Source organism: Triturus cristatus, chromosome 5_2, assembly GCF_964204655.1.
Source record: "Triturus cristatus chromosome 5_2, aTriCri1.1, whole genome shotgun sequence".
Classification (NCBI taxonomy): domain Eukaryota; kingdom Metazoa; phylum Chordata; class Amphibia; order Caudata; family Salamandridae; genus Triturus; species Triturus cristatus.
Window position 1 is genome coordinate 702,633,793 of NC_140588.1, and position 7,010 is coordinate 702,640,802.

The 7,010-nt window shown below is 53.5% G+C and overlaps 1 protein-coding gene across 1 annotated transcript in view; it reads right to left on the bottom strand.

Moving 5' to 3' along the window:
- The window catches only part of SYTL4 (synaptotagmin like 4), a 559,448-nt gene extending 552,646 nt beyond the window's left edge, over positions 1-6,802 (bottom strand). Inside the window, exon 1 of the mRNA XM_085607791.1 lies at positions 6,234-6,802. The gene's annotated coding sequence lies outside the window, so the exon portion shown is untranslated. The remainder of the gene's footprint in view (positions 1-6,233) is intronic.
- Between the last annotated feature and the right edge of the window lie 208 nt (positions 6,803-7,010).

The window sequence follows — 7,010 nt, forward strand, 5'->3', positions numbered from 1 at the left end:
GCCAGTAGAAGTGGGTCACCAGACGGCTGTACGTTTTGTCTTGCCCCAAGTGTCCGGCGAGGGGCACATCATGTGCCAGGTTGAGCAGGAACTCCCGGAAGCGGAGGGGGACCACCAACACTCGGCTGGCCCCGAGTTCTGCCACTTTCTGCTCACTGTATAGCAGGCCCTCGGCCCAGTAGACCCAGTGGGTGCCGGTCTGGTCCCCGTTGGTTTGGGCGGACGCTTGTTGGCGGACACCTTCGAGAGTGGGGCAGGACTGCTGCTCTTATTGGAACTGCTCCCGGGGGGGGCCCCCTTCGTGTCACCATTGTGTCAGCTCTGGTAGGGCGCACGGGGAAGCCATCTCTTCGGGGGAGGATTCACTAGGTCCAGGGTCGGTGTCCGCCTCCCCCTCGCTGCTGGCGGGAGGTGGTGCGAGCCCCTCGGGCTGGGCGGCCCCGGAGGCCGAGGATGAGCGGGGGGCCCGGGCGGTCATGGACCGGGTGATGGCACAGGCCCAGTCAGATAGTCCCAGCATTCGGAGGTGCTCTCGTCGCTCTACTTGAGCCCAGGGGGAACTCTCCAAGTCGTTCCCCAGGAGGCAGTCGACGGGGGCGTCGTCGCGTACCGTCACCTTCAGCAGGCCCGTCACCCCTCCCCACTCGAAGGGGACCAGGGCCATCTGGCACAGGCTTTCGCTGTTGTCAGCTGTCCGGACGGGACACAGCACATTCGGTAGGATCTGTTCGGGGGTCACCAGGTGGCAGCGGACAGCGGTGACACTGGCGCCGGTGTCACGAAGGGCTTCGGCCCGTTGTCCATTGACCGTGACCTGCTGCCGGTACTTCTGGGTGTTGCTTGGGATGGGGGTGCAGGGTACCATTTCTCGGCTACCCAGGCAGACCAGGGACATGGCTGCCGGCTCCCATTCAGTGGTCCCTCGGTCGAGGGTCTCCTCTTCCTCTTCTCCTTCTCCCAGGGCGGCGGCCGCCAGCTGTCGGGGCGGGGGCCCGCCGGCCCCGTTTCTTCGGTTCAGGGGGCAGACCGGATCGCTGGCATAGTGTCCGGTTTGTTGGCAGCCGTAGCATGTTACTGGTGGCCGTGGTCCGGGTCTGGCCGGGGGCGCCCCCCTTCGGGCTAGGCTCGGGGAGAGTTGTTGCTGCGGTGGCCCTCGAGGGGGGCTCCTGGGGGCCCCGGCGGGAGGGTCTCGGTTCCTGTTCGGCCCTCCCCCTCCACCGCGTTGGCGGGGGGGTCCGGTGGGGTTCCTCTGGTACTCCCCCATTGAGTTCCGGGGGACCCGGGAGTTGACCCATCGATCGGCCTCGACGGCGAGTTTTCGCGGGTCGGTCATTTTGCTGTCGAGGACGTGCTGTCTCAGTTCCACGAAGCAATTGTTGGAGAGATGTTCCCACACGATGAGGTCGACCAGCTGCCCGTAGGTGGTTACTTTGCTACCTTTGATCCACCCTTCTAGGGCCCGACTGAAAAAGTCCACATATTCCACCCAGGTGGTACCCGGGATTTTCTTGCAGTCTCTGAACCGCTGGCGGTACATTTCTGCGGTTAGCCCGTAGCGGGTGAGCAGAGCCTCCTTCATGTGATCGTAGGAGGTCATCACCTCCTCCGGCAGCTGGAGCAGTGTGTCTCGACCCTCACTCAGGAACCGCCCCCACAGGCCCGCGCCCCAGTCTTTTCGGGGCACCCGATGAGAGGCCATGGCCACCTCGTAGGCCTTGAACCATTGTTGGATGTCGTCATTCTTGTAGTACTCCTTGACGACCTCTTTCGGGATATGTACCTTGGTCTCGGCAGGCGGTAGAGTGTCTCTAGTACTGGGGGCGTTGTTCCCTCCGTTCTTGGCCTCGATTTCGAGCTCCTTGAGACTGCGCTCGTGCTCAAGGGTCAGTTTCTTTTCCTCCAACTCCCGGTGTCGCCTCTTCTCCTCTATCTCCTCTTGAAGCCGTAGCTGCTCTAGGGCCAGTTTCTTTTCCGCCAGCTGGAGTTCGCCGTCCAGCCGCAGTCGTGCGAGCTCTAGCTCGTGGTTCCGGACCTTCCCCCGCTCTCGTATTTCTTCTTCGGAGAGGCCGGTTTCTAGGCTCTTTCTTCCTCCGGTTGCCGGAGTCAGTACGGTTGATGTGGTCTCAGTCAGGGGCAAGGGACCTTCTTCCTGGGAGGGGCCTGCCCCGGCTTCCAGCCATGTCCTCAGAGCTTTCTGCATCTCCTCTTTGGTACCTAGGCCGGTGGTTGCAATGCCTTTGTCTTTGCAGAACTGTTTTAACTCTTTGTGCGTATATTCTTCCAGCCGTTCGGGCTGGAACTCCATTGTCGCGTTGTTTTCCTGGCTGCTCATGATTACTGTTCGTTTGGATGGGTAGCTAGTGGGTACTGGCTGGTACGTACTGCGTTCGGCTCGGATCCCGTCGCTGGCCACCAAATGTTGGAAGGCGGACCCAGAGGAGTCGGCGAGACCACCAAGGGGGGCCCTCACACTGTCCGAAGTAGCCGAGCGCTGCTGAGAAGTCTCCTGAGAGATCCTTCTCCTATCACGTACTAGCACAGTAACACCACCACACAGGACTCAAGGAGGTTGTCTCAAGACAAGCAATTCTTTATCAGCAATAAAAAGGTTACGAGGTCAATATTTACACGAAGGGATCGAGGGATCCACCAAAAGTCTCAGTGTCTCTTTGGAAGGGTAGGGGTAGCGGGACAGTCTTTGGCAGGAGTGCGGTACGAGGGTACCTGGGGCCCAGTTCTTATCCTCAAGCTGGAGGACCTCCGGATCTCGGAGGGGTCGAGCCGCGACGGCGTCAGCAGGGCTCCGGCGTACAGTTCGTGGAGAGCCGCGATCCAATCAGCAGGGCTCTCAAGATGGTTTCTGCTCAGCTCGAGCCGCGACGTCATCAGCAGGGCTCCGAGGGAGGTTTCAGCGAGGTTGGGCCGCGACAGCGTCAGCAGGGCTCCGATGTTCCAGGTGGCTTCAAAGTGTTCACAAGAAGGAGCCGCGACGCAGTCAGCAGGGCTCGTGATGGTTCCGACAAGAGTTCTTCTCCGTAGGGTCAGCCGCGATTCAATCAGCAGGGCTCTCGACTCCGGGATACAACTGCCGATCTGTGGCGGGGTCGCCCCAGATATAGGTCTGGAGCCCTTTGATGTCCGGACCCAGGCGCCCGGTGGGGGCGGAGAGGCCGGGTGGAGGTGGCCAGACGCCCAGCAGGAGAGGCGCCAGGCCCAAGGGAGTTGCAGGGCGATCACACCTCGAGAGGGGAGGACAGTTGGGGGTCCCCTCGATACTGTCCTCCGCCGGGGGCGATGAATGGTTCCTGTGGCACCCCCTGGCCAGTTCGTGGTGCCTCGATGTCAGGGCTTCGCTGGGGTCGAGGCCGGGTTGAGCGGGGTCGCGCTGGCTGGTGCACAGAGTCACGTGGGTGCCAACAAGATATTACACATTACCTCCAAGTTAAGCCTAATTGCTCTCTGCCAAACTACCAGAGGGTTAAGGACAAGTTAATTTGGGGCTTGCTTGTGCTTCACCCTGACTGGGATTGATGTTGCTGCCTTAGGGTTTCAACCCTTCAACCAGTTAGCCAATTTCTCACAATATTAATAAGCAATAGTGAATTAAGCTGCTCATCAGGGAAAATCATGAATGAATATTGGGCTAAAACATGCATCTACCCACCCGGGAAAGGATAGAAAGTAAGAGGGTTCAATGTACCCAAGTGAAAATAGCACTCAACACTAGAGTGGAAGAGCACAGTGACTTAGCCAGTGTATGTTCTAGTACGCTGCAGTGCCCATCAAGTTATTTAATAAACTTTGGGCAAAAAAGAAAAACTTGTTAGAATTAATGCCCATCAAGGAAAATAATACAAATTGGGCAAACACTTAGCAAAAAGGGGAGTGTAGTAAAGATAAGATGTTCAATGAATCCAAGGAGAAACAGGCATGACTCCACAACCAACAAAATGGTTACAAAAAAAGTTGTTAGGCTGTAGAGGGGAGAAAGTAACTGAAGTCCCCAATAATCTACATCAGTGTCCCCAATAATTTGCTAACCAAAAGACAAAGCTGAATAGCATATTAGGAAAATTCAAAGATTATACACAAAGCAAGAACTAAACGCTATCCATCAACAGGCGTACCATCTACGCTTATAAGTACATGCGGTGTAGGCACATGAGCAACTGAAGACCATTCTGTTCCACTCATCCATACAATTAAGACTATTGTTTATAGAGTTACATCTTGAAATCCAATGGAATCCCGACAAATGAGAAGCAGTTTAACCGACTGGGACGCCATGAAATGAATTTATGGAATACTAGACTCAATCTGATTCAAGTGACAATGCTATGTTGCGGCAGACTCTGCTAGTGGCTGTTTATAAGTAAGGAAATACAGTGCAACGCACGTAAGGGAACAACAGCCGGAGGTATCCCCTCTGGTGAACAAGAGTGGGGAGCAATCCAGGCTCTTATGCACGACTATGTGCATATGACTATGCAGTGAGGGTCGGCACCATGACTCCTTGAGCGTACAAGACCAAACCTGTTCCGATTTAGATATGCAGCACAAAGCTTCCTATATCCAAGAGGAGATGTTAACTATAAACACACCACCAACTATGCTGCAACGAAACTACCTACTGACCACCTCTAGTTGAACAGGTATGATGCACAAGTATCAAAGTCTACTATTTCTCAGTGGGGGTGGGAGGTGGTTTGCACTCTCACCTTGAGGAACCTATACAATAGGGGCCTCTTTGTGCTGTAGCAACTAATACGAGGCAATCTCTCCTCCAAACATCCTTCCCTAGGGCTGTGCTCTCTATGGCATAACCTCAGGGCACAGCTAGCCTATTCCACTGGTCCTACAAGAGTGCTCTCAGCGCCAAGTGCCAGGGGTGACTCGCTCTTTCAATGGATCTCTCCAATGGCTCTTCGCATAAATGGATAAACGGGGAGAACAATTTGTTACTATCAGGACCCTACGGGGCTCGTAGGGTCCGGTCTGATTTTAAACAGAGGAAGCCATATGGATGGAAATTATAAAGAGTGGTATTAAATATCCCAAGGGTATTGATTATGTGCCTTTCATTGGTTAATAATATTAGCTCAGCAAACTACATCACTACACAGACTACATGCGAGTGGTAATGTGTACAAAGAACAGGGCTCATTTCTGGAAGTGGACTGAGTAACCACTGACTAAAGATAAGTGTTACTTCTAACCTGCATCTATCCCGTCATCTACTCCCTGTTCTCACCAGCCAACCCTCTGAAGTGACTTCGAAGACTGGGCGTTTACTGAAGCGTGCTACGAAAAAATACACATTTAAATATAGGTATGTTATGTTAATTTACTAAATTTTAACTAAGAGCGCCTTTATTTCTAGTCAGACATTCTGGTAAGGGTCTATAGATCTGCAGTTTGTCTGGGGTCTACAACAGTAGTCATTTCTCCACCCACAGTTAACCCTAGAGAGACAAACTTACCCTTCCTTGGAAGACTAAACAAGATCGGGTTAGTACTCTGCTTAAAGGGCAGGGCTCCCACTGCAAAGACCTCAGAACTGCGCCCAGCACATGCGTTTAGACAGTTGAAGTACATACTAAACAATCAAGCAAATGCAAAAGCAAGCGAACAGTAACATTTCGAAACAAAATAATTTTTCGGCTACCAACTGATAAGGGTAAAATCCAACAAATAAGAGGTTTGTGAACTGAAGTGTATGAAGGGTAAACTAGACATGCTTTGTGCATTTAAACTATGGAGAAGAGGTGCAGAAACTCTGGTCTTTTGAGGGTCCTCGCGTGCTTACTGCGAGCAGCGCACCTGTGCTTACCTACTACATAACTCTAGGTAGATCATCTCCGACATACGCAAACATTCAAGATACTCGTTTTCAGAATAACTCTTAAGTTTAGCGGTTACATTTGCTAGAATACGTGAACAGCTGTGAAGGAAACAGGGAAGCACTCGGTTCAGACGTTAGTTAGTCCAACACAAACAAACACTGAATGGGAGAGGTGTTTACTGCGAGTACGCAGTATATACTCAAACAAAAAATACACATTCCTTTGCCTGCTTTGTTTATTTAAATTCCGCTGCACGGGAGAGAACAAGGAATCCGACTTTGCAAATATCCGAATTACATTTCTTGAACACACACACAATAAAAATGCAAAACGTGTTTACGCCTCACTACTTATGCCGTTTCGGTTGGGGCCGGGGGGAAGAGTACACACCTGTAGGCACAAGCAGGAAGCGGAGTGTTCGTCCTCGGGTGATCGCTTACACCTGCAGCCTTTCCGGGGTCCCCTTGCCACGGTATCCCACTCAAATGGCACTGCTGGAGGAAGTCCCAAAGTTCCCGTTCAGGGAGGGCGTCTGTGTGGGGGGGGGGAGCGGCAGCGCGGCTGTGCAGCAGCCGCCGCCTCTTTCTCACCGGGTCCGGCAACGGAGGGAAAGGCAGGAGCGGCTCCTCGGGCGCGTAGAGGGCGACACTGCAGCCACAGGGGCCTGCCTGTCCCCCGCGACAGGCGTCCCGTAGGGACTGGCGTTTCTCTCCCCCCGAAACCGGCTGCCGGTGCCTACTCTTGGGCAGGCTGGGAACACATTCACCTGCCGGCTGCCATCCACTTCCTTCTCCCGAGCGCCGCCAGAGTTAGGTGCCAGAGGAGAGGCAGCTGAAGAAACAACCCTTAAAGGGAACGCACCGTCCTTGGTGTCCTCGCTGGAAAAGTCTACTGGTACTCTCATAGAAGGCTAGGAGAGTGCCAGTACACGTAGTGGCTGCTGGGGTCAGGCTTTGAGTGGAGTCAGTCTGTGAGGCGGCTCACAGTCACCCATTGACTGTCATAGCGCCTATCCTACTTAGGCACAAGTTCTACATGAAAGCATACCATTTTTAGGTGTCGCCTGCCGAATATCTCTCGCATTTAATATGTCTTAAAAGGTGGCTCTTATTAACAGTTCCCAATTCAAATTAATGTGTTCATTCGCTTTTGTGTGGAACTTTTTTT